General features: G+C 45.7%; 1 long non-coding RNA gene and 5 other non-coding genes across 6 annotated transcripts; all 6 read right to left on the reverse strand.

Moving 5' to 3' along the window:
* TRNAC-GCA lies at window positions 1–72 on the reverse strand. Its single transcript has one exon. It is a non-coding gene; the product is annotated as a tRNA-Cys (tRNA).
* A 1,599-nt stretch (window positions 73–1,671) lies between these two features.
* Window positions 1,672–1,743, reverse strand: TRNAC-GCA. The gene has a single exon. It is a non-coding gene; the product is annotated as a tRNA-Cys (tRNA).
* A 12,849-nt stretch (window positions 1,744–14,592) lies between these two features.
* Window positions 14,593–14,664, reverse strand: TRNAC-GCA. The gene has a single exon. It is a non-coding gene; the product is annotated as a tRNA-Cys (tRNA).
* Window positions 14,665–20,730: 6,066 nt separating this feature from the next.
* TRNAC-GCA lies at window positions 20,731–20,802 on the reverse strand. Its single transcript has one exon. It is a non-coding gene; the product is annotated as a tRNA-Cys (tRNA).
* A 1,604-nt stretch (window positions 20,803–22,406) lies between these two features.
* On the reverse strand, window positions 22,407–27,132 carry LOC122674036. The gene is made up of 3 exons (XR_006334876.1): window positions 26,995–27,132; window positions 25,558–25,607; window positions 22,407–22,599 (listed from the first exon to the last, which is right to left on the reverse strand). It is a non-coding gene; the product is annotated as an uncharacterized LOC122674036 (long non-coding RNA).
* On the reverse strand, window positions 26,894–26,965 carry TRNAC-GCA. The gene has a single exon. It is a non-coding gene; the product is annotated as a tRNA-Cys (tRNA).
* Window positions 27,133–27,791: the final 659 nt, after the last annotated feature.

Consider the following 27,791-nt stretch of genomic DNA (forward strand, 5'->3'; position numbering starts at 1 on the left):
AGGGGGTACCCAGATTTGAACTGGGGACCTCTTGATCTGCAGTCAAATGCTCTACCCCTGAGCTATACCTCCTGCCACACTAGCCAGGTCCAATTAGCACCTTTGCCTGTGCTGCCACACCCCGAGCTGCCCCAGGCGTCCCTTCAGGATGGGTTGCTGAGTGGCCTGACCTGCTCTACAGCTAATTCACCTCCCTGCCTGAGAAGAAGCAACAGGTTCCTTTCTCCCATAGCTCACAACCTCTGCACCGTCAGTCCTGGAGGAGGGCGCAACCTGGGGAGCATTGCCCTGAGGCTGGAAGGATCGACAGAGGTTTTCGTGCTGAGCACCTGAAACCCAAAGTCCCCACTGGCCTGGCCAAGCATACAACACCTTGAAGACAGGACACACATGGACTGGATATGGGTCAGAGGTCTCTGCACAATGCCACACCCTAGGACGCAGGCTGGCTTCTCTCTCATTGCTCCGAATCTCCATAGAGTCAACCCTTTCACTGTTGGGTGAGATGAACTGTCAGAAGCGGCGACTGTCTCTAAGCTCCCAGCCCGCCTTTCCATGTCCTGCTCTGTGATCTGGTCTCTGTAAACCTCTCTTGTCCCTTGCCAGCTGGCTTCCTGGTTGGTCCTGCCCCCAGGCCTCTGGGGGACACTGCAGGGCAACAGTAGCTGTCCTTTCTGCCTGCTGGGGTCCTGTCCGTCTCAGCTGGTGGTCACAGTCCATCCCAGGGGATTGCCGCCTGCAGATTGGTGCTCACAGGCCAGCTTTGTCAGGTCTCCTCAGGGACACCAGCACCTCCCTAGGAGTGGGGGTCCCGGATCTACAGAGATCCTCCCCGGACTTGGAAGACCAGACTTCATCCTCCTCTTACCATGTCCACGGCCCGGGAGTGGGAGAGGCTTCTTGCAGGTCCTCCCTCCCTGATACTTCCCCTTCACCCTTTTAGTTCTCTGATTTCTGATTCAATTTTGCCCCCCTCCCCAAAAAGATGTGTTGAATCCTAGCCCCCCAAACCTCAGAATGTGTCCTTACTCACAGAAGAACGTCAAAGATGTGATTAATTAAGGCGAGATCACAGTGGATTCGAATGGGCCCTTAATCCAGTCAGATGGAGTCCTTATAAGAAGAGAAGAGACACACGGGGAGAATGCAGCCATGTGAACACAGAGGCTGAGACTGGTGTGATGTGTCTACAAGCCAAGGAATGCTGAGGATTGCCAGCCACCACCAGAAGCTAGGAGGAGGCCAGGTAGGTGCCTTCCTGAGAGTCTGCAGAGGGAGCCCAGTCCTGGATTTCAGTCTTGTAGCCTCCAGAACTGTGAGACAGTAAATGCTTGTTGTTTTAAGCCATCTATTTTGTGGCACTTTGCTACAGCAGCCCTAGGAAACTGACACACAGATGAACAATTATTTATGTTAAATTCTGTTTAAATGACCAGTGTGGTTTTTGTCTCTGGACTGGACCCTGGATAATACAGAATCTGGAACCACTAGGGCCCCAGGAAACAGGGGATGGGTATGGTCTTATCCTTGATGTTCAAGGCAGTGCTGAGTGTCTGACTGGAGCCTGAATCCTAAGGGTGGCCATCTGGGTGGTCCAGCCAGGTCTCCTTTGAGAGTGGTCTCTAAGACTCCAGTGTCAATTCAACCCAAGGAGGAAAAGGGAACTCTTAAAGGGGGCACCTGGACTTGAACCAGGGACCTCTTGATCTGCAGTCAAATGCTCTACCACTGAGCTATGCCCCCAGGTGGCAATGACAATGTGTAATTACCAAAGTTCTTTACAATTCCACTCAGACAGGCTGCCATTCTGATTCAGCAGAGTCGTCAGTCCTGCTCAACTGTACACATCCCTCTTTATGCCATAACCATCCTCCTTTTCCAAAAAGGACCATCATTTCTTGGCTCCAGCTTGGAAGGTCCCTAAAGTCTGTACCTGAAGATGAAGCCCAGATGTTCATTGGCAGCTTTTCAGTTGTGACCACTTTCAAATAACCTGTAATGTAGGACAGAGCTGACCCTCTCTCCTAGCTCACCTCCAGATTCCCTGTCTGTATAAGGCCCTTGAATTTTTGAACTGTTATTTCAGCCTTCAGTCTCATGTATCCTTCCCACCACTGCTCACTCCTCCTCCCTGTCTTTCCTTTAGCCATCCCCTGCCATCCACGCTGATGTCAATTTTCAGAACTTTTTATGTCTTTGGGTTTCTCTCTCATTGCCCAGTCACCGTCTTTTGTGTCATTTCCCAAAGTGGTCCAGGGGCTTGGTTGATGCTAGGGCAGTGTTGGGTTGAAGGTAGAAGGACTCGATATTAACTCGATATTGGTGCATAACAACACACCCTCAAACTCAGCAGCTTAGAGCAGTGAGTCTTCATCATATCGTGCAAGTTTCAGAGACTCTGGAATCTGGGTGTGGCTGAGCTGGGCAATTCTGGTTCAGGGTCTCTCATGAGGCTGTGGATAAGATGTCAGCTGGGGCTGCAACCATCTGATGGTTCAATTGGGGTGGGAGGAGCTGCTCTAAGCTGCTTACTCTCACGGCTGTTGGAAAAAGGACTATTCTTCATGGACTGTTGGCAGGAGGCTGATTCTGACACAACAGGGCATCCTCATGACACAGCAGCTGACTTCCCCTGGCATCAATCTCATCCAAAAACACCCTCACAGACCCACCAAATTTGACCAGGTATCTGGGCACCCCGTGGCCCAGTCAAGTCGACACACAAAATTAACCATCACATAGATAAGCATACATTTAGTTTTGTAAGAACTTACCAAATGGTTTCCCAGAGTGGTTGTGCCACTTTACATTCCTAGCTGCCATACACAAGTGACCCAGTTTGTCTGTATCCTCACCAGCATTTGGTATTATCACCTTTTTAATTTTAGTCATGCTCTAGGTGTGTAGTGATGTTCCACTGTGGTTTTAATTTGCATTCCCCTAACAGGTAATGATGATGACGTTTTTTCAAGTGCTTGTTTGCCATCTGTATATACTTTTCTCTGAAATGTCTGCCCATTTTTTTTTGTGCCCATTGTCTAATTGGATTTTTGGTTGAATTTTGACCACTTCATGTATTTGAGATACAGTCCCATTTTTAATATTTCTATATTCAGTAACAGTATTTAGCCTTGTTCTGTGTATCTTTACTAAAACCAAAAGGGATAACACAGAATGTATAGTTCTGTGGAGCTGTTAGTTCCCCAACATGGATCAAATCCAGGCCCCCTGCAGTGGAAGCGCAGAGTCTAACCCCTAGACCACCAGGGAATTCCAGTAGCTTGAATTCTTTTGCATACGACATCATATTTTGAGAGCTATCTTTGTCGCTCCTGTTTCTGGTACATTGACTTGTAGGACGAAAGAGGTAATAGTAAAAGCAACTTCATTTTTGCTTTCACTATCCCTTTATACTTTCTCAATGAGCTGTTTCTATTGCCCAAGTGACTTCTTTTTAAAATTTGGTTGTGCCACGTGGCATGCAGAAACTTCCCCGACCAGCAGTGGAACCCCTGCCCCCTGCAGTGGAAGCGTGGGGTCCTCACCACTGGACTTCCAGGCAATTCCCCTGCCCAAGTGATTTAAAGATCATGCATAGGTAGCAGAAAGTCCTGTGGTTGCCTCCTGAATTCGTAATTAAAACATCCAATCTCGAGAGTTCCCTGGTGGCCTAGTGGGTTGGGGTGTTTTCAGTGCGTGGCCAGTTCAATGAGATCCCACAAGCCGCACAGTGCAGCTAAAAAAAGAGAAAAGTTCTGCCTCCTGTAAAAATCAATAACCTGAAGCCCTCTTCCTTCCTTTTCTTTCTAGGCCATTAACTCCACACCCAGGGATCGAACCTGGGCCTACTACCATGACGGTGCAACACCACTACCCCTAGACCACCTAGGGATTCCAGCAGAGACACCCTCAACTTCTCTCCACCCCTAGAAGTGGGAGGAGCTGAGACATAGTCCTTCCTCTTTCTCCTCCTCCAGTATTCTTTGCTAGCCCAAGAATTGGGGAGGAGGGAAGGGAAAGAGGAGAGGTGAGGAGAATGAGAAGGTTCTCCCTTGATCAGAACTGTAGTCAAATAACGTTTGCTTTCCCTGGGCCTGGCAAGTATTTGAAATGACTTCTTGGGCATTTCCACGAAATTCCTCCCAGGCCTCCATCGGGACCATTCCACTGCTCCCGTGACCTGGCAAAGCATTCTCAAAGCATTCTCCTGGCGTTCCAGGGTCTGTGCTGCTCAGACTCTCTGCTGAGGCCTGTGACCCGTCCTTGCACAGAATTTGATTTGCTGCAAAATGGCTCTCTCCTGCGTGGCCTGGGAAAAAATACTCGGGTGCCTTCTATTTCCACCCATTCCGGTTAAACAAGGGGATTCCCAAGAGCGGTCGGCTCCCCTACACCCACAGAGCTTTGTGCTGGACACACCTCGCTGCAAACCCCAACTCCGGGGTGCGTGAACCAAGGCCTTGAGTGGACCCCGCGCAGCCCCTTCGCTAGACTTAAGGGTGATCCTCAGACTCATCTCTTCAGAAGAGTGTTCTTCACCAATGCTCTGACCTCCTGCAACCTGACCCTCTCACACAGATGAGGTGGTGACTCCTGCCCTGGGGACCTAATACCTATTGTCTCTTGGTCACTCAGTTTAAACTTTCTTTTAACTGTTTTATTTTATATATTATAAGAATTCAGGAAGTTTTATTTATCTTCCTATCCTACTATTAAAGGACACGCTAAGAATGTTCCCTGTTTTTTGGCACATTAACAGTAGAGCTGCAATGAACATCTTTGTACTTATCTCCTGATGCATTTATGTAGAATTTCTCAAGGGAAAATACCCAGAAATAAAATATCTGGATTTTATGCACACTTATAATTTTATGACTACAGTTTTCTGTAATTTTTAATATTTATTTTACTATTTTTATTGCCAAGATTTTCTCCATGAGTGTAGCAATTATACTCGCATTGTTAGCGAATGAAAATGCCATTGCCCTCCTCACCAGTTTTTGATCTAGTTAGACTTCAACTTATCCTAAATTCTGAAAGAGGATAAAAATGGTGCCCCTCTATCATTTTAACCACTTTCCATTTCTCTGATGTCTAACAATGCTGAGCATCTTTTCATGTGTTTATTTGTCATAAAGATACCTCTTCTCTGGGGACTTCCTTGGTGGTCCAGTAGGTAAGACTCCTCATTCCCAGTGCAGGAGACCCAGATTCTATCCCTGATTCTGCATACTGCAACTGAGACCTATCCCAGCCAAAATGAAGAAATAAACAAATAAAATATTTTTAAAAATCCCTCTTCTGTGAATTGCTTATCTGTCTTTGTCCATTTCTCTATTGGGCTAACTTTTTTTCCCCCTGTTTGCTCTATAGGAGTTCTTATCTTTTTAAATAATTTAAAAAATTTAAATGGTGGTAAAAAGCACATGAAAGTTACCATCTTAGCCATTTTAAAGTGGACAGTTCAATAGTGTTAAGCATATTTATAATATTTTGCAAAAGATCTCCACAAACTCTTCATCTTGCTTATATTCTAGTGCAAATCTATTCTCCAGTCGTGTGTGTTACAAAATTCAGAGTCTCTTGTTTAAGGAATGTTTTGTCATATAAAAATGTAAATTTTGATACAGCCAAATTTATCTTTTACAGTTTGTGATTTTGAAGTTGTGTTTAAGAAAGCTTTCCCTGAGTTATACATATTTTATAAGCAATGTTTGTGGGCCTCCCTTTCAAAATTCGTACATTGAAACCTAATCCCTAATGTGATGATATTCGGAGGTGAGGCCTCAGGGAGGTGATTAAGTTATGATGGTGGAGCCCTCCTGAAAGGGATTAGTGCCCTTATGAAAGAGACCCAGGAGAGCTCTCTTGTTCCCTCTGCCACTTGAGGACACAGCAAGAACACAGTCACCCACAAACCAGAAAGAGGGTTATCATCAGACACCAGACGTGCCAGCACCTTGATCTTGGACTTCCCAACCTTCAGACCTGTGAGAAACAAATTTCTATTGTTTGTAAGCCACCCAGTCTCTGGTATTTGGATATAGCACCCCAACAAACTAAGACAATTGCATTCTGTATGTTCTAAAAGTCTGAGTCTTTACTTAGGTCTTTGAAATTTAGTTGCTCAGTCACGTCCAACTCTTTTCAACCCTGTGCACTATGTAGCCTGCCAGGCTCCTCTGTCCACGGAGTTCTCCAGGCAAGAATACTGGAGTGCATTGCCATTCCCTTCTCTAGGGCATCTTCCTGACCCAAGGATCAAACTTGGGTTTCTGGCAGTGCAGGCAGATCCTTTACCCTCTGAGCCACCAGGAAAGCCCTATTTAGGTCTTTCATCCATCTGTTTTTGTTTTTTTTTTTGTAAAGGAGTGAAGTAGGGATTTTATGAGACTTTTTTAGAAGCCAGTTATCCCACCACCCCTAATTATATAGTCCATCCTTTCCACATTGGTGACGCTATCTAGGTGTTATATTCTGAGGTCATGCTTCATCTGGAGCAACACTGTCCAGCAGAAATATAATGCAAGCCCCAAGTACATTATATATTTTCTAGTAGCTACATTAAAAAACAAAAATAATTGTTGAAATTAATTTGAATGATCTATTTATTTAACACAAGATATCTAAGATATTATCACTGCTACATGTAATTAATATGCAAAATCAATAATGAAATCATTTGCATTCTTATTCTTGGTACTAAGTATTCAAAAATCTGATGTAATTGCAAAGGAAATTTCCATGTTTTCTGATTCTGCAGAACCTTTCAAATCCCCTTGTTGTGTATGGAGAATTTCTTTCTTTGCAAGACCTGTACTCTCAAAAAAGAAGTTACAAAACTCTGTTCTCAGGCTCCTTTGAGTTTCTGGAATAGGTCCAGGCTTCCATCACTTCATGGCAAATATAAGGGGAAAAAAATGGAAGCAGTGACATACTTTATTTTCTTGGGTTCCAAAGTCACTGTGGATGGTGACTGTAGGGCCAAATTAAAAGATGCTTGCTCCTTGGAAGGAAAGCTATGACAAACCTAGACAGTGTATTAAAAGTAGAGACATCACTTTGCCAATAAAGTCCGTACTATCAAAGCTATGGTTTTTCCAGTAGTCATGTACAGATGCAAGAGTTGGACCGTAAAGAAGGCTGAGTGCTGAAGAATTGATGCTTTCAAACTGTGATGCTAGAGATGCTTGACATTTCCTTGGGCAGCAAGGAGATCACACCAGTCAATCCCAAAGGAAATTAACCCTGAATATTCATTGGAAGGACTGATGCTGAAGCTGAAGCTCCAACACTTTGGCCACCTGATGTTAAGAGTCAATTCATCGGAAAAGACCGTGATGCTCAGGAAGACTGAAGGCCGAAGGAGAAGGGGGCAGCAGAGGATGAGATGGCTAGATAGCATCACTGACTCAGTGGATATGAGTTTGAGCAAACTCTGGGAGATAATGGAGGGTAAGGGAGCCTGGCATGCTGCAGTCCATGGGGTTTAACAAAAAGCTGGACACGACTTAGTGACTGAATAGCAACAACCAATAATAAGATGTGCTTGTGTAAGGGTTGAAGAGGGGAGAGGGAGGTATAGAGTCCAGTTTGCTTTCCTGGATGGTGTCATTGTCCAGCATTCAGGGCTTGAGTGTTTGGTGCAGGTGTGGTGCACAGGCTGGTTTCTGGTGAGAATGGAAACTGGCATCTCCAGCTGGGCAACGCCAGCCCCATGCTGGCGGGTCCCCATCAGGCTAGTTCTGCAGCTTAGCTCAGGGCACTGTTCCTGGAAGGTTAGTCTGGAGACTCATTTTCCACCACTCCTACCTAGTGAGATATATATGTTTCATAAATGTTTACAGCTTAATCGACCTTCTGTGGCTGCTACCCAAGTGCCCAAGGGCCACAGCAAGCAAAAGCCTGTCGTGCTCTACTGCTGCAGCCCTAGGATGCTGAGAGAAGGACCTTGAAGGACATTAATGAAAGCAGTGAGTTTCCCACTGCCGCTGCTGCTAAGTCGCTTCAGTCGTGTCCAGCTCTGTGCGACCCCATAGACGGCAGCCCACCAGGCTCTGCCATCCCTGGGATTCTCCAGGCAAGAACACTGGAGCGGGTTGCCAGTTCCTTCTCCAATGCATGAAAGTGAAAAGTGAAAGTGAAGTCGCTCAGTCGTGTCCGACTCTTCGCGACTCCATGGGCTGCAGCCTACCAGGCTCCTCCATCCATGGGATTTTCCAGGCAAGAGTACTGGAGTGGGGTGCCATTGCCTTCTCCATGGAGATTCCCACTACCTTTGGTCAAGGACAAGCTTTATTTTTATTTTCTTAAAAAGCTATCACAGCTCAATATGAATACATCAGACCTGTGGACTTTGAGACCCACTGCAACCAGAGCTGGCCAATGTCAGATGGTAGAATTTCTGAACATAAATGAAGGGGTCGTGGGCTGGTTCTTGGACCCCACTTTGAGCAGCACTGGTCAGAGGGCAAGTGCTGACCACGCATTCCTCTGGACTCTGGGGAGGATGATCACTCTGCTAAGTTGCCTTTTCACACTGTTCATGGGGTTCTCGCAGGAAGCATAGTGGAGTCGTTTGCCATTTCCTCCTCCAGTAGACCACGTTTTGTCAGAACTCTCCACTATGACCCTTCCATCCTGGATGGCCCTGCAGGGCACGGCTCATAGCTTCATTGAGTTACACAAGACCCTCCAACACAACAAGGCTGATGCACGAAGGAGAACAATTGAAGACAAAAGGAGAAGGGGTGGCAGAGGATGAGATGGCTGGATGGCATCACTGACTCAGTGGACATGAATGTGAGCAAACTCCAGGAGACAGTGAAGGATAGAGGAGCCTGGTGCGCTGCAGTCCCTGGGGTTGCAGAGTCAGACACGACTTAGCAACTGAACAAAAACAACACCTGCCCAGTTATTTGTGCCTGACCTCTGTAGAACTCTCTTTTCCAACTGCTGGAAGAACTACATTCAGCTGCTGATAACCGATTAGAAACGAGAGCGGCTATTGCGCTCCTCCTGCGCTCTCTCAGCATAAGACCACGCGTTTCTTTTTCTTTTTAATTTATGTTTTTAGTTTTATTGAAATGTAGTTGATTTACAATGTCATGTTAATTTCTGCTGTACACAGAAGTGACTCAGTTGTACATATGTATTCTTTTTCATATTCTTTTCCATTATGGTTTATCAGAGGATACTGAATATAGTTCCCCACACTATACAGTAGGACCTTGCTTATCCATCCTGTGTAGTTTGTATCTGCTAATCCCAAACTCTCAATCTTTCCTCCCCTCCCCGACCCCAGCCTCCACAAATCTGTTCTCTGTGTCTGTGCGTCTGTTTCATAGATATGTTCATTTGTGTCATGTTTTAATTTTATTTACTCATTTTATTTATTTTTGGCTGTGCTGGGTCTTCATTACTGCATGGGCTTTGCTCTACTTGTGGTGTGCAGGCTTCTCATTGCGGGGATTTCTCTTGGTATGGGGCTTCCCTGTGGCTCAGATGGTTAAGAATCTGCCTGCAGTGTGGGAGATCTGGGTTCGATCCCTGGATTGGGACGATCCCCTGGAGAAGGGAATGGCAACCCACTCCAGTATTCTTGCCTGGAGAATTCCATGGACAGAGGAGCCTGGCGGGCTATAGTCCATGGGGTTGCAAAGAGATGGACCCGACTGAGCGACTAACACTTTCACTTTCTCCTGGTGTGGAGCACAGGCTCTGTAAGAGTGCGCAGTTTTAGTAGTTGTGGCACGTGGGCGCAGTCGTTGCAGCTCCGGGGCTCTAGAGCACACACTCAGTAGTTGTAGTGCATGGGCTTGGTTGCTCCGAGGCATGTGGGATCTTCCCGCATCCGAGATTGAACCCCTGTCTCCGGAATTGGCAGGCAGATTCTTTAGCACTGAGCCACCAGGGAAGCCCTGTGTCATAGTTTAGATCCACATATAAGTGATATCCTATAGCACTTGTCTTTCTCTTTCTGACTTACTTTACTTAGTGTGATAATCTCTAGAGCCACTGATGCTGCTGCATTATCCATTCTTTTTAATAGCTGAGTAATATACTCTACTTTATACCACATTATACCACATATATGGGTATATGCCTAGGAGTGGGATTGCTGGCTCATGTGGCAACTGTCTTTAGTTTTTTGAGAAACCTCCATACTGTTTTCCACAGTGGCTCCACCAATTTACATTCTTACCAACAGTGTGAGAGGGGTCCCTTTTCTTCACACCCTCTCTAGCATTTAGTATTTGTAGAATTTTTAATGATGATGTGAGGTGGTACCTCTCTGTAGTTTTGATTTACATTTAAACAACAGAATGGGAAAGACTAGAGATCTCTTCAAGAAAATTAGAGATACCAAGGGAACATTTCATGCAAAGATGGGTTAGATAAAGGACAGAAATGGTATGGACCTAACAGAAGCATAAGATATTAAGAAGAGGTGGCAAGAATACACAGAAGAACTATACAAAAAAGATCTTCATGACCCAGATAATCATGATGGTGTAATCACTCACCTAGATGGTGTAATCACTCACATCCTGAAATGTGAAGTCAAGTGGGCCTTAGAAAGCATCACTACGAACAAAACTAGTGGAGGTGATGGAATTCCAGTTGACCTATTTCAAATCCTGAAAGATGACGCTGTGAAAGTGCTGCACTCAATATGCCAGCAAATGTGGAAAACTCAGAAGTGGCCACAGGACTGGAAAAGGTCAGTTTTCATTCCAATCCCAAAGAATGCTCAAACTACCACACAATTGCACTCATCTCACATGCTAGTAAAGTAATGCTCAAAATTCTCCAAGCCAGGCTTTAGCAATATGTGAACCGTGAAATTCCATATGTTCAAGATGGTTTTAGAAAAGGCAGAGGAACCAGAGATCAAATTGCCAACATCCGCTGGATCATCGAAAAAGCAAGAGAGTTCCAGAAAAACATCTATTTCTGCTTTATTGACTTTGCCAAAGTCTTTGACTGTGTGGATCACAATAAACTGTGGAAAATTCTGAAAGAGATGGGAATACCAGACCACCTGACCTGCCTCTTGAGAAACCTGTATGCAGGTCAGGAAGCAACAGTTAGAACTGGACATGGAACAACAGACCGGTTCCAAATAGGAAAAGGAGTATGTCAAGGCTGTATATTGTCACCCTGCTTATTTAACTTATATGCAGAGTACGTCATGAGAAACGCTGGGCTGGAAGAAGCACAAGCTGGAATCAAGATTGCCGGGAGAAACATCAATAACCTCAGATATGCAGATGGCACCACCCTTATGGCAGAGAGTGAAGAGGAACTGAAAAGCCTCTTGATAAAAGTGAAAGAGGAGAGTGAAAAAGTTGACTTAAAGCTCAACGTTCAGAAAACTAAGATCATGGCATCTGGTCCCATCACCTCATGGGAAATAGATGGGGAAACAGTGGAAACAGTGGCAGACTTTATTTTTTTGGGCTCCAAAATCACTGCAGATGGTGATTGCATCCATGAAATTAAAAGACGCTTACTCCTTGGAAGGAAAGTTATGACCAACCTAGACAGCATATTAAAAAGCAGAGACATTACTTTGCCAGCAAAGGTCTGTCTAGTCAAGGCTATGGTTTTTCCAGTGGTCATGTATGGATGTGAGAATTGGATTGTGAAGAAAGCTGAGCACCGAAGAATTGATGCTTTTGAACTGTGGTGTTGGAGAAGACTCTTGAGAGTCCCTTGGACTGCAAGGAGATCCAACCTGTCCATCCTAAAGGAGATCAGTCCTGGGTGTTCATTGGAAGGACTGATGCTGAAGCTGAAACTCCAATACTTTGGCCACCTCATGCAAAGAGTTGACTCATCGGAAAAGATCCTGATGCTGGGAGGGATTGGGGGCAGGAGGAGAAGGGGACGACAGAGAATGAGATGGCTGGATGGCATCACCAACTTGATGGACATGCATTTGAGTAACTCTGGGAGTTGGTGATGGACAGGGAGGCCTGGCGTGCTGCAATTCATGGGATCGCAAAGAGTCGGACACAACTGAGCGACTGAACTGAACTGAATAATTAGTGATGCTGAGCATCTTCTCATGTGCCTTTTGGACATCTGTATGTTTTCTTTGGAGAAATGTCTATTTAGGTCTTTTGCCCATTTTTTGATTGGGTAGTTTTTTAAAAAAAATTGAATTCTACGAGCTTTTTGTATATTTTGGGAATTAAGCCCCTGTTGGTTGCACCACTTACAAATATTTTCTCCCAGCCCAAATGCATGGCTGTCCTGCCCCATACATTTCTATTGTGCAAGAAAGGAATTTCTTGCAGCAGGGGGACTTACAGGCAAGGAGGGCTTCCCAGGTGGCATCACTGGTAAACAACCTGCCTGCCAGTGCAGGAGAGTATGAAACTCGGGTTCGATCCCTGGGTCGGGAAGATCCCCTGGAGAAGGGAATGGCAACCCACTCCAGTATTCTTGCCTAGAGAATCCCATGGACAGAGGAGCCTGGTGGGCTACAGTCTGTGGGGTCACAAGAGTTGGACACGACTGAGGGGGCGTAGCACACAGGGAGGCAAGGAAGCAGCCAGATGCACACGGTCCCCTGGGCTCTCTTTATCCCGCAGAGAGGTGGATGTGCAGGAGGAAGAACTGAAAGTGAAGAACGGAAGGTGCATCTGTAGAAGGACCTTTCCCCTGCCCTGCTTCAGCTTGTTACAGGGGAGCTAAGAGGGCCTTGGTGCACCTGGTTGACTGTAACAATGGGATGTTCCTGGTGTAAGGAATGGCCTTGTTAGAAAAACCTTTTTTATCAGCTATCTCAGACCTACTGAGCTAGGTCATTGATGATGAGCTTGAAAAATCATTGATAGGGAAAGGGCATGAGCCTCAGAATCATTTGGATTTGTGTCTTCTCTGGAGACAAGCTAGAAATATCTGTCTGTCTTTTGAAAAAAAGTGTGTGGAGGAGAGCAGACCAGGGCTGTCTGGTGACCTGGCCACTCCAGGTGTCTTTAGGGACACCAGTTCTTTTCATCTTTTTGATCAGCCTTCTTTTAAATCTGGGTCCTGTTCTCAAGCTTGACTCATGGTCCAAGTTGGCAGCTGGCATTCCAGCCATCACATCTGTGCTCCAAGTAGGAAGCATGAGTTAAGGCCCTGAAGAGGACATGTTTGTTCTTCTTTAAAGCTTTCTCAGAAACCTTGTCTGCTGACTGCTTCTTATTCTTCATTTCCCTGTCCTAGCCAAAGAGAGGCCAGAAAATGTGATCTTTTAGCTGGAAACATAACCACTTAGTATAAAATCAGAGTTCTATTTCTAAGAGGGAATAATGTATTTTGGGTAGTTAACTAGTAAGTCTGCCTCCTACACACGACACATATATTTATACACACATATATATACATATATGTGTGTGGAATACAGCTTATGCTTTTTTTTTTTGTAAAGAGGATAAACTATGGCCAATACCTAGGGTCTGTATGTTGCATAACTCCAGGGACAATGTGACTGGGGGAGTTGTGCAATATACAACCTATGTGACTGTACTTGGCTGCCCTGGAAATAACCATTATCTCACCAACCTTCTGTCTATAAAGACCTATCATATGAATGCCTGGTGTTTTTAGGAGCTAATAAAATATTTTGCTCTGCTGATGAATTGGTATGTTCTCACTTCTGTTTAATTCCCAAAAACTCAGAGATACTGCCTTATTTATTCCCTTCAATTTTTAAAAATTGTGGCAAAATACATGTAGCATAAAACTTATCATCTTAACCAAATGTTTAAGTAAGGACTTCCCAGGTGGCACAGTGGTAAAGAATCTGCCTGTAATTGTAGGAGACCCAGTTTTGATCCCTGGGTTGGGGAGATCCCCTGGAGAAGGGAATGGCACCCCACTCCAGTATTCTTGCCGGGAGAATCTCATGGACGGAGGAACCTGGTGGGCTACAGTCATGAGATGAGGAGAATCTCATGGACAGAGGAACCTGGCGGGCTACAGTCCATGGGGTCGCAAAGAGTTGGACACGACTGAGTGACTCAGGATTATGAGTCAGTGGTATTAAGTACATTTATGTTGTACAGTCATCACCACTGTCCAGACCTTTTTCATTTGCCAAACTATACCTCTGTCCCCACAATCGATAGCTGGCCATCCCCACCTTCGCTGGCCCCTGGTACCCACCAGTCTCCTTTCTGTCTCTATGATTTTGATGACCTCATACAAGTCAGTGCTTGCCTTTTTATACTTGCTCCATTGGTGGACTTTTATTGTATCTTTTATTGCAAGCTGCCTCAGATCCTATTTTTTGAAGCTAGCTTGGGATAAACAAATAAAATCAGGATGGTAATAATTAGACACAAGGGAAACACAGAGAAAGCTTCGGGCAGACTTCCTCTATGCCTCCAGGAAATCAATGTGGCTGAGGAGGCGAAAACACAGCACATGAGAAATGTCACAGGAGGAACACTGAAGACTTTACGACTTGTTGGAAATTTAGATTCCTTGAGGCTAAATGCATAAGAAGGTGGGCCCCTGTAAAAGTAGGAGGTACAACTTCCACTGGAGTTATGAAAAAAAAAAAAAAAAAAAAAAGGAAAAAAACCAAGAGGCAGGGGGCACCTGGATTTGAACCAGGGACCTCTTGATCTGCAGTCAAATGCTCTACCCCTGAGCTATACCCCCAGTCACCCACATGGCTATCATAAAACAATTCCATAACTGCAGTCTTTCCCAAGCTTCACTCTCACCATTGTGTGTCTCCCTAGGGAGTTACCTGAGCTGCTTCTCTGGGTGCCCACCTCCACACCTGTCAGAACTGCCCCCCTTCCTCAGACTCTCCACATCTATGCCCACCAAACATCCGTCCTCCCAGAGCCCTTCTCACCCGCTCCCTCACTATTATCAAAATACTGAGTGCAAGAGGAACTCCACCCAGCCCCTTAATGTCTAAGATGCTTCGTTTCTCTTTTCTTTTTCTCCATCTCCCACTCTCTGGTTTGGTTTCCTTTCCCGGGGATCAAGGCCTGGGACCTATAGGAGGCTGTCACGGTCTTGGTTTACTTCAGGAGAGGCACCTGGCCAAGAAAGCTGCAGCCCCAACTTTCCAGGGGGCAGAGAAGAGTGGGCAGGGATGGACCCAGAGGTCAGCACAGGTCCAGGGCCTGGGACGTGGCTCCGGCCTGCTTCTTCTAGAACTCAGACAGCCCCTGAGGTACAGCTACGCAGTCTCTAGGATTAAGACATCATTGCATTTCTGTTTGTGTTTTTCTTGGTTATGTTGTGCTATCCAATTGGATAAGATTTTCTGCTCTTTCATTGAGATTATTCTGAAGTGAAATTACCCTTCAAGGGCTTCCCAGGTAGCTCACTGGTAAAGAAACTGTCTGCTAATTCAGGAGACATGAGACGTGGGTTCGATCCCTGGGTCAGGAAGATCCCCTAGAGGAGGACATGGCAACCCACTCCAGTATTCTTGCCTGGAGAATCCCCATGGACAGAGAAGCCTGGTGGGCTACAGTTCATGGGGTTGTAAAGAGTTGGACATGACTGAAGTGACTTAGCACACACATAGAGGTGGGTGGTTCTTTGGTCAAGGGTATGGGAGTAGCTGCGCCCCTGTTGAACCTCCAAACAGACTCTCCAGATCCATTTGTAGGAGAACGTAGACTTGTCAAGGCTCCAAGACTCCATACACATCCAATGAGGCACTGCAAGGCAGTCTGCCCTTCTTGGGGGGATTAAAAAAGAGGCTAAGAGTGTTGATAAGTGGGTGATTTTTTCCAGATTTATAAAACACTGGATGAACACGCACATACATCTTGGCCCACTTCTCAAATGATTTCCCCAGGGTGAATTCCTAAGAGGCCGTCGCAGGGCCTGGAGGAGCTGGCTGGTGCTGTGGCTTACAGCCCATCAGCAGGCGCCAATCCCAGGGGTTCCCCTGTGCCCTGCCCTTCACCTCCCAACCCCCAGGTCCTGCCGGGTTCCGACGTGCACTCTGCCCCGGGCTGGAGTCCGAACCTGGCAGCATCTTGGTGCGGTCATCAGGTCTGGAGCTCGGCTCCCAGACCTGCAGCATCAGACCCCTTGGACCGGCTCACACGACCTCCTTAATCAGGCTCTAAAGGCTCGATGCACAGTAAGCCAGAATGCCCTGGAGGTTACCCCGGAAACCAAATTAGCTATTTGAGGGTTGCTTCCTGAGGCTGCAATCAGAGCAAAAGGGAATTGAATGCTCTTGAGTGTTTCTCGGGCCATGGAAAATGATTATGCATTATTCCTTTTCCAAAGTACCGTTCCTTCTTTAGAGGCCAGAATGCTCCGGCACTAAACTGCGAACGTCAGCGTGTGCGCAGGCATCTTTCCTGGATCCCTGCATCCTGCCATCCGGCCTCGACCACGGGCCTCCCTCTCCCCCACCTAGTGTCTCAGCTCTGTGATCTGCTCATTGTTGATATATCATAATCCACGGATTGAGGGATGGAGAAAACTGTTTTTCTGCAAAAACAACTCGATCTCGATTTTGTGCCCTGTTCTACCCAGCGGCAGAAATTTAATGAGTCAATCTCAGGACTCCCCCAAGCATCACCCACCCCATCTCGCATCACACCTAAGTTATGAAAGGGCTTTCCCAGTACCACAGTGCTGGGGGTAGGTGGGATCTGGTCCTGCACATCGTCTGGACCACGCTGTGACCTTCTGATCCCACCCTGGTCCTCTCTGCATCTCCTCCCGGGTTCCCTGGCTCTCCCGGCCACACCCAGGCAACCTCCCCCAGCTTCCGCAGGCACAGAGTGGGTGCCGATCTTTATTCCCCTAATCCCCCAGCACCCACACTGTTGGCATTTGAAAACTGAGCACTGACAACTTGCCTTCCACACGGTCATCCCTTCCTTGTGTTGTTAAAGACATTAGATTTACCCAGTTGGGTTGGGGCGGGATGGGGTGCGGGTTGGGGGTGGGGTGGAGAGAGCAGCCTTCAAAGACAAGAAACCTGGCTTACGAGCTCTTTTAAGACCCTACTTCCTAACTGAGCTCTCCATCTCCCCTCCATGACCCCGTTACTCTCCATTCTTCCAAGATGACTCTTACAAGACCCAGATGGCTCTGGGTCTTCCTAGGAGGACATGGTACTAAACGTTTTCCATGAGTCATCACCTTTTGCCTTCGAGCCAACCGCATGACATAGGTATACAGTAAGTCCTCTACTCGAGAACCTTCACGTTGCAAGCTTTCAAAGATGTGAACCTGCACTGTCCTGTCCAATCACATCAGCTGTGGATGACACTGCAGACGATCCTTCAGCTCCACCATCTCCCGCCTCTTCTTCCTCCTCCAGTCACTCTTCTTGCCTGTTCACTCAATGCCAGCCCCCGTATGCCAGCTATTGTCCTGGACTACTGTACTTTTCAAAGAATTGTACTATAAGATTAAAAATGGTGCTTTTGTGTGTTTGTTTGTTATGTATTACTTATGTGAAAAGTATTATAAACCTATTAGAATACAGTACTACATAGCCAATTGTGTTAGTTGGGTACCTAGGCTAGATTTATTGGACTTATGAACAAATTGGACTTGCAAACATGCTGTCAGAACAGAACTCACTCGTTCATACGCAGGGGACTTACTGTAATTATTATCCCTGATTTACAGATAAAGAAATAAAAGTTTAGAGGAATTCAGTAACCCAGATAGTCTAACTCCAGAACTAAAGCTGATGACCATATTGAAAGAATTCTCTCTAAAACACAGACTGAATTGGGTATCTGCCTGGCAGTGCTAGGTAAAACATCAGCTGATTCCTTACTACTTGATTTTCTTCTAGAATATTTGGGAGATAACAGCTCATCACCCACTGGGTTGGGCCGTCAGGTTGTGATACCCGCTGATCAAGGCAAAGGTCACTTCGTGACAAACCCAGTCTGTAAAAGTTACTCTGGGCCCCCTTCTTATAGGCAGACCTCTGGGGGCAGCCCTGCTGACGGCCAGTCCCACCATTGCCTGCTGACTCTACTTTGCCTTTCCAGGGGTGATATTATCTTCAAGTTTTAGGGATATCATCATCCTGAATATAAAGAAAAGTGGGGCATTCTAGAAGTTGGAGGTAAGCACTTCCCCCCAATCTCTGGGTGAGATGAGCCTTGGGGGGAACCCTGGAGGACAGGGCCCACCTGGCCTACAGCAGCAGCGCTGAAGTTCCCCCAGGTGTCACCCATCTGTCACCTCGCCTGTGCTGCTGGTGATACCACTGAGGCTGCTCAGGAGCCAGAAACCACAGTGACTTGTTCAAGGGGAACTAAGATCCAGAGGGGAATCTTAGTGGAATAACCCTCCCCACCCCACCCCCCGAAAACCCAAAAACTCTTAAAAAAAAGAAAAAGATTAACTGGTGTGTTGAGGTGTTGTTAACCTCATTTTAAATTCCCCCATCAAACATTCATCTCATCATTTTGGCAGGCTTTGGGGATACTGGCTTATGACCATCACCTCCTTAGGAGATGTGAATGGTTCTATTCAAATCCTCTACCTTTGTTAGCTTAAATTCTTTTGTAAAGAAGCCTTTTTTTTTTTTTTTTAATTAACTCATTAGTTCTGTTGAAATATAGTTCATATAGAAGAGGTAGAACAAATGCTTGATTCTTCCCTTTAATTTATGAGTTTTCAGAATACTGAATTGACTCCTTAGCCATCTCCGGATCTGACAGAGAGGCCTCCAGTAGTCTTTGAGCATTTCCTTGTATTGTTGTGAGTGTGGACCTATGTGTATGTGTCTTCTTGTGTGAGGAGACCAAATGAAATTGCCAGACTGGGTGGGCTGCCCTGGGAAAGCCTTTAAATCCTTTTACTAAAAAAAAATTTTTTTCTTAAATATTTTTAAGCCATGCCACATGTGGGATCTTACTCTCCCCACCAGGGATTGAACCCCCTGCCCCTGTGTTGGAAGGGTAGAGTCTTAACCACTGGACCACTGGGGAAATCCCAAAGAGAAGACTTTAAATAGAAATCAAGGCCAGTTGTGGAGAGTGATTTGTGTGCAAGGTGGAAAGGCTCAAAGGCTTGATTACGGTGCAGGGAGGTGGGACTCACTGGCGAACGGCTGGTTGGAGCCTCCCAAGATGGGAAAGGACCATTGGAGGAGGCTGACTTCTAACAGCACACAGAGTCTTTAGGAAGAATTCCTGCAGAACCAGGAAGGGCCCTGGCAAAGGTCCTGGGCTCAGCCCTGAAGGAGTGTGGCCCTGGAGGTACTGCTTGACTCAAAATGAGCACACCTGGGCTCGGAGTGGACCTCTGCACAGACTCTGGATTCTGGCAAAACACATCAGAAAGGGGGGAGGATGTTCAAACTACCCATGCTGGATTCCTCACCAATCTTACTGGATGAGATCTCATTTAATTTGATTATTTTAAAATATTAAATTGTATCTTAAAAAGATAAATATGAACTCACAGAACTCATATGCTACAATGTTCAAAAGATATGAAAACGCATGCAGCTGGAAGCAACCAAAAGTCCTTCAGTAGTTAAAAAGTCCTTATTGAATGGATAAATGAATTGTGGTCCATAGGACAATGGAATAGCCTTCAACACTAAAAAAGAAATGAGTTCTCAAGCCAAGGAAAGACCTGGAGGGAACTTTCATGCATATTACTAAGTAAAGGAAGCCCATCTGAAAGGCCACAGTAATACTGTACAACATTCAGGAAAAGGCAAAACTATGGAGACAGTAAAAAGATGAGCAGTTGCCAGGGATTTGCAAGGATAGAGAGATATACAGGTGGAGCACAGAGGGTTTTCAGGGCAGTGAAAACACTGTGTTACAGTGTAATGATGCATGTGTGTGTGTTCTCAGAGGGCTCAGTCCTGTCTGGCTCTGCGACCCCATGGACTGTAGCCCCCAGGCTCCTCTGTCCATGGGATTCTCCAGGCAAGAATACTGGAGTAGGCTGCCATTTCCTTCTCCAGGAGCTCTTCCCAACCCAAGGATCACACCCGAATCTCTTGAATCTCCTGCATTGGCAGGCGGATTCTTTGCCACTGTGCTACCTGGGAAGCCCATAATGATGGACACGTCTTTCCAAACCCACAGAATGTACACCACCAAGAGTGAACCCTGATGTAAACGGTAGGCTTGGTGACTATGTGTCACTGTGTTCATCCACTGTAACAAATGTCCTGTTCTGGTGGGGGATGTTGATAATGCGAGAGGTTATCCATATGTAGGGGCAGGGGATATGTGGGAAATCTGTACATTCTTCTCAATTTTGCTGAGAATGTGAAACTGAAAAAAAAAATCTTAAGAATACATTTAAAGATTAAAATGAAGAAAAAAAGTACGCAGTGAAAATTCTCCCTCTCTCATCTAACAAGACTCTCTACAAGCATCCCTGGGGAACCTGTGTTAACAGTTTTTTATGTTCTCTTCCAGATAGTCTGCACATGTCAGTAAGGAATGCACTCTCTCCTTGGCTGCATTTATAAACACAAATGATAGCATAACAATCCTGTGCTGTTGCATCTTGCTTTTCTCATCTAATTTAATTTTGTGTAAATCATGGCATTGCTTACCTGGGAACATTTCTCTTTCTAGGACTCCAACCAGCCCCCAGTGCTATGGGGAATATAGCCCCAAGTAAGGATGAAGGGTGGGGGTGCGGGGGTGAATAATTCCAGGCAATAATGAAGGAAAGCTTCCTCAGCGTTGCTGCTACAACAAGGTCCAGCAAAGGGAAATTTGGGATAATTACAGGGGGCACCCGGATTTGAACCGGGGACCTCTTGATCTGCAGTCAAATGCTCTGCCCCTGAGCTATACCCCCTACCAGAAAACTTACCCTCTCTGCCCAGAACTTCTCACTTTGGTGAGACACCTGTGACAGCTATAATAATTTTAAGATCTGATGTTTACTGAGCATTTATAATGTGCTAGATAAACTGTTCTAAATTTTCATACATTGTATATAATTTTTTTTTTTTTTACCATATATAATTTTAAAAATTATCGTGGTGGTGAGTGCCATCTCCACCACCACCTTCTTTATAGTAACAATGACACAAAGAACTGAAGCAACTTGTCTGGAGAATCCCATGGACAGAGGAGCCCGGCGGGCTACAGTCCACAGGGTCACAAAGACTGGGACATGAAAGCAGCAACTTCACACACACGCCCCAAATCACAAAGCTTAAGCTCAGCTGGTAAAGAATCCTCCTGCAGCGCGGGAGACCTGGGTTCAATCCCTGGGTTGGGAAGATCCCCTGGAGAAGGGAAAGGCTACCCACTCCTGTATTCTGGCCTGGAGAATTCCAGGGACTGTATAGTCCACGGGGTTGCAAATAGTCGGACACAACTGAATGTGTCTTTCACTTTTTCTAAGTAACAGAGTTAAGAGTTTAAGGACCACCACTATATGCTGCCTCAGCTCAGCTGCCCTGGAGGGTGAATTTCAGGGCCTTGGTGCTTCGGGGCTGAGCCTCCTCCCTGCCCTGTGAACCCAGCAAACACTCTCCATTTTATAACAGAGTTTTAGGGAACAGACCTAACCAGTGCCTTGAAAGAACTCACCAGGGGCTTCTGGAAGTCAGATTGCTTGAACTGAAGTTTCCTAAATTTCTGAATGAATTACCTTCTTTACAAGTAACACTTTCACATGGCACAGAATTGAAAATGTATGAAATAGGAGATTCCCTGGCCCAGTGGGTAAGACTCCATGTTTCCACTACAGAGGGCATGGGTTTGATCCCTGGATGGGGAACTAAGATCCTGCATGCCACACAGCCAAATAATAAGAATAATGAATAAAAAATAAAACGTACAAAATAGCATCCAGAGAAGAATCAAGACTCCATTCCATCCCAGTCTTCCAGCCACCACATAACCATTTTACTGGTTTCTTGTTGCATGTACACCTTTGAAAGGGAACATTTTCTCTTAGTACCCCAGGGTTAGCTTAATTTTCATTTATTGTACTGCTTATATCTGTACATACATGTGTACACACAACTAGATATAAATGCTTCACACTCAACACTTTTAAGACAAAACAATTTTAGAAGATCAATACAAACAAAATCACAAACCCAGTAACACTCAAGTTAACTGCAATTTGAATAGCAGATGAAATCATTTTGCTAGAAGAGGCTCTTTGCAATGTGCTTGTGAAGCTGCTCATGCCTAGAGACCCAGGGGTCCCCCAGCTCCTCTGCTAACTGCCTCTATTAACATGCCCTCTGACTCTCAAGGCTCATTTCTCATAGACTAAAAGCTGTTACCAAACTCAGGGTTGGCTGCTCACTGCTCAAAAGTCAATTATCGAGAGGCAAGTAGAAAGGAAGTATGTTTTAATCAGAAAAGCTGGCAGTCTGGTGGATTCATGAGAAGGTGGACTCATGTCTGGAGGCCAGCTCCGAACTGTCTGCTCAGCCCTGACAGTTTGTAAAGGGGAAAAAAGCGGGAAGAAGCTCAGTGAATCATGGAGGCAGGAGGTTGGGTTGCGTGTCCTTCTCCGTCGTGTGTAACTCTCTCTCCAGGTGTTATCCTGCCCGTCTGATCTGCCTGCAGGATTGCTAAGGGAGTCGTGGGGGTGGAGGACTAGTTGTCTTTTAATTCTTCTTTTAATCTAGGAAAAGAATCGACAGGTTAGGCAAGGCATGGAGAACACAAGTCAAGAGCGAGGTTCAACTGCCTAGTGATCTTATTCCGACGAGGAGGTTCTTTCAAGGTTAAGCAGTCAAGGACTTCCCTGGTGGTCCAGTGGTTAAGAATCATGCGCCCATTTCAGGGGACACAGGTTCAATTCCTGGTCAGGAACCAAGATTCTGCATGCTGTGGGCAAAAAAATAAATAATTCTTAAAAAAAAAAGTTAGAGGCGGACAGAAATGGGCAAAGAGGGAAGGGGCACAACAGCTGCTTTCAAAGTCGGCCTCTGATCTTTGGTCATCCATCAGTGATACAGCACAGCATGGTACAGGGCATGGCAGCCCACTCCAGTGTTCTTACCTGGAGAATCCCATGGTCAGAGGAGTCTGGGGGCTACAGTCCATGGGGCCACAAAGAGTCGGACACGACTGAGCGACTTAGCGCATGTTGACGACATGATCAGAAACTTGAGTACATGCATCACACTGGGCTCTGACTATAAAATGGCCCTGCAAACCAGCCACCGTGTGCCTATATCGAGAGAGTTAAGACTGTTATTAAAATATGAATAGAAACTTTGAAAGAATCGTAGGGAAACTCGAACCACCGAGAAGCACTAGTCTGTTGTCCCTTTCATGCCCGGGTACGTTCAGGCTGCCCACAGTGTCAGGACCAGGCCCCAGACTTGACTTCTGCTCCAGAATCTTGTCAAGCCTCCCTCTCTTTCATGAATCCCATCCCTCTTCCAACCTCTCCATCACCCAGCGAGAGGAGCCCTTCTGAGGAGCACCCGCATCCCAGGGAACACGAGCTGGTAACCTGAAGAACTACATCAGTCTTGTTAGATGGGGCCGCTTAAGTCTGTCCCTGGGGACAGTCCTGCTTTTGGGTCTGTTGTCCCAGCATCCAGTTCATGGAATCAAAGTGAAGCTTCGGAAGTTCATTTTGTCCACGGTGAAACACCTGACATTGTGAAGGCTGTTACAAACTCCACTTAAGAGTTCAGGAGGACTTCCTTGGTGGTCCAGTGGTTAAGACTCTGCTCCCCACCAATGCTGGGGGCCCAGGTTCTATCCCTAGTCCGTCAGGAAAAGACAAAAAAAACGGGGGGAGTGAATTCAATAGAAGATAGAACTTTGTTCTTGCTATAATAATACAAAAACGCAAGTTTTGAAGCCCAAGATTTTAATGTAAACAATGTTCTTAGCAGGGATGCTGTCAGTAAGTTCTAAGCAAATGAAGCAGAAATGTTGTGGGCACGGTGGTGCACACATAATTCACAAGTGGATCTAAATGGGCTGTGATAGTCTACCAATTCATATAAAAGCTGAATTGTTTTTAAGTTTTTTAAAAAAACTAAATTGTTTTTGTGACAGGGCTGATTTAATACAAGAAAAGATTTCATGATGGCTGCATGTGGGTGTGCGTGCTAAGTCACTTCAGTGGTGTCTGACTCTTTGCGACTCCATGAACTGTAGCCCAATAGGCTCCTCCGTCTATGGGATTCTCCAGGCAAAGATACTGGAGTGGGTTGCCATTTCCTCCTCCAAGGGATCTTCCCAACCCAGGGATCAAACTTAAGCCTGAATCTCTTATGTCTCCTGCACGGCAAGTGGGTTCTTTACCATTAGCGCCACCTGAGAAACCCAGCAGTAAGTGTGAGAAAGTACAAATAGCTACTGAACAGACCTGTATTGTAGGTATCCTACAGTCAGTATCTCAGACACACCCGTCCCCAATAGCACTAAGAATTTAGAAATGTCTGAGCCTTTGAAGAACTACTTTGTGAATTAACCCAAGTGTCCCGCAATGGTATTGGTATTAAACTTTTTTTTTTTTTGCAAATATATGCACCCAGAATTGTTGTGTTTTGCACAAACCTTCACTGGTGGCTCAGATGGTAAAGAATCTGCCTGTGATGCAGGAGATCCAGGTTTGATCCCTGGGTCAGGAAGATCCCCTGGAGAAGGGAATGGCGACCCACTCTAGTATTCCTATCTGGAGAATCCCATGGACAGAGGAACCTGGTGGGCTACAGTCCATGGGGTCCCAAAGAGTCAGACACGACTAGGCAACTAACACATTACAGTTACACAAACCTGTTGGAAGTCTTTAATCAAAGTTTTCAACAAATGGTGTGCCCCCAAACTTCAGCTTTTGAAACCTTTAGAGAGTTGCAATAAATGAAAATAAAATTTGCAAACAGAAAGACATTGAAATGTATTCTTGCAAAAGCAAGAGAGAAACTGAACACATTAAACAATGAAAGTTCACATGGTGTATAAGATTTAATTCTCAATTTCTAAAATTGCGCTTGCAAAGTCTCAAAAGAATCTTTGGCTGAAGTTCTTCATTTCAATTGAATAAATTTACATTCTGTACCTGAAGGGAATGAAATTTTCAAAGCTTGGAACTTTACAACATCTAAATTTGGTGAAATATTCTGGAGAATCATACTCATTTCAAGAGCTTTGTATTACAAATATTTCTGTGGAAGAAATGTACTTTGAGGGACTTGCCTGGCTGTTCAGTGGTTAAGAATCTCTGTGCTTCCAATGCAGGGGACGAAGTTTCAATCCCTGGTTTGGGAAATAAGATCCCACATGCCACATGATGTGGCCATTAATTTAAAAAATTAAAGAAATGTACTTTGAAGGGAAGCAAAAAGACAAGACCTGTGAAAATTTTGTGGCTAAAATGTGTATATATTGCAATATAAGAAAATTGCAACTGGGTACTTTTAAAAGTGCTTCTTAATATTTAAAAATTTTTTCTTTTGTGTTTTGACTATACACCATGTAGCATGCCTGGTTACGACTCCCCAGCCAAGGATTGAACCTGTGACCCACACATTGGGAGCACAGCATCTTAACCATAGGACTACCAGGGAAGTCTCTGAGAATACTTTTCAATTAGCCTACTTTGCTCTGAACTTACCAGTTACTCCAGCACCTGAATCAGAAGTATTTTCATTAAACATACTTGGTCTGCAGAAAAAAGACAATTGAAAGAGGCTGTCCAGGGACTTGGAAACCTGTGGGTCTCCTGCGTCTCCCCAGAGCTGCCTTGGACCCCAGTCTTACATCTGTCCTGTGGGGAGCAGCCCTCCCTGCTCCTGGCTAACTTCCCTCGTGATGATGAGGAAGGTGGGGCAATGGCTCCTCCCTGGGGCTCTTTCCATCCATCACACCCTGGGGAGCAAGAGAAGCCTCCTGGGACCCTGACCAGCACCCGGCTCCCCGTTTCCTTGAAAACTGCAAGAAGCCAGTGAGGTTTCCCGTGCTGCAGAGCTGTCCCCAGTCCACAGGTGGCTGGTCCAGATGAGCAGGTACCTTAAGAGGACATTGCAGCCAGATTTCAAAGATTTACCTCATTTATAAATTTTTATATTGGTCATATGCTGAAATGATAATGTTTTGGATATACTGCCTTTTAAAATGTGGAGGTCTGGGGCATTCCTTGGTGGCCCAGTGATTAGGACTCTGCACTTTCAGAGTGCAGGGGTTTGCTCCCTGGTTGGGGAATGAAGATCTCACAAGTTGCAGAGCATGTCCCCTCCACAAAAGGAAATTAGTTTTGCTGATGTTGTTTTACTTTACTTTTATAAAAACATTTCCCCCAGTTTTAATGAGATGTAATTGACATACAATGTCATGTCAAAGGTGTACAACATGATTTGATACATGTATATACTGACAAATGATCACCACAATAAGTCTAGTTAACATCAGTCACCTCATATAGTTAATTTCCCTCCTTGTGATGAGAACTTTCAAGATCTACTCTCTTAGCAACTTTCAAATATACAATAAAATATTGTTAATATAGTGACTACAGTCACCAGGCTGTACATCACACCCCAGGACTTATTTATCTAAATCTGTACCTTTTGACCCCCTTCACCCATCTTCCCTTTTTTACTTTAAATATTTAAGGTGGCTTCTAGTAAATGTAAATTCAGATATGTAGCTTACATTCTGTTTCTGGAGGGAGGGCTGGTGTAGACCTTGGCCTTGGCAAAAACAACCTGGCTGGTGGGCTGAACAGATTGGTTTGCCTGTCATCTCCAAATCCTGATCTTTCAGGTCTCCAGTGGGGATGAAAGGACAATGCAAAGACAGGAAGGAATCTCTTTTCTGATGGGAAAGAGTCGGCGGGTGTTTTCAGGGTGGAGGGGTTGCTTGAACTACAGGGAGAGTTACAGGGACCCAGGGAAGGTCGACTATGACACCAGGCTTGCTAGAGCCTGGAAACTCCAAAATGGAACACCAGAAGGGGGCACCCGGATTTGAACCGGGGACCTCTTGATCTGCAGTCAAATGCTCTACCCCTGAGCTATACCCCCTGCTGATATATACCTCCCTCAACTCACACCTTTATGCTGCTGTAGCTACATCTGGACCCTGCCAACCTCTGCAGTCCCCACCATGGGCTCCAACACCCATGGTCATTCCAGACTGGTCCTCGTGCTCTGAAATCCAACCGGTCTTCCTCTTCAGGTTGGTGTGACGATTGATTTGGTCACAGTCTTCAGCCCACACCCGGAAGTGCAGAGTTTGAGGCCCTCTGACCCGGAAGTGCAGAGGTTGAGGCCCTTTCGGCTTACCAGGAGAAACCGCAGGATGCCCGGAACATTCTCACACCTCCAAGCTCGGGTCCGAGCCCGGCCCGCCTTGTTAGTCCTGCTCTATCTGCCCTTTGTCCTTCGCTCTCGTCCTCCGTCTCCTCTTCTTCGCTGCCTATCTTTCCTCTTCCCACCGCCCTTCAAGCTCCTCAGGGCTCTGCTCTCCTAACCGCCAGACCTCAGCTAGTCCTCCTTCCTCCAGTCCAATCAAGCAGTGCCTTTTCCCCAAACTCCCTTGAGATGTAATCGGAAGACCAGGCCTAATAAATACAAGGCAGATCATTTATTTCCAAAAATGAAATAGGCGACGAGAGCTAAGAAAATTGTGAGCATAACAGGAGAGACACTGGAGGACTTTTCTATTGTAATTATTAGAACATCTAAAAGAGCGGAATGACAGAACACCTGACACCCGGACCCGGGAAAACATTACAAACATGATGAAAGATCGTCACATGTGCCTGAGCAGTGTTGACGGTCCAACAACCCTTTGACGCAGGCCTTTGATCGGTACACCCGCGGCAGAGCGGAGGAACCCGAGGCGCCG

This window comes from Cervus elaphus, chromosome 18 (assembly GCF_910594005.1).
Source record: "Cervus elaphus chromosome 18, mCerEla1.1, whole genome shotgun sequence".
In the NCBI taxonomy this organism is placed as follows: Eukaryota; Metazoa; Chordata; class Mammalia; order Artiodactyla; family Cervidae; genus Cervus; species Cervus elaphus.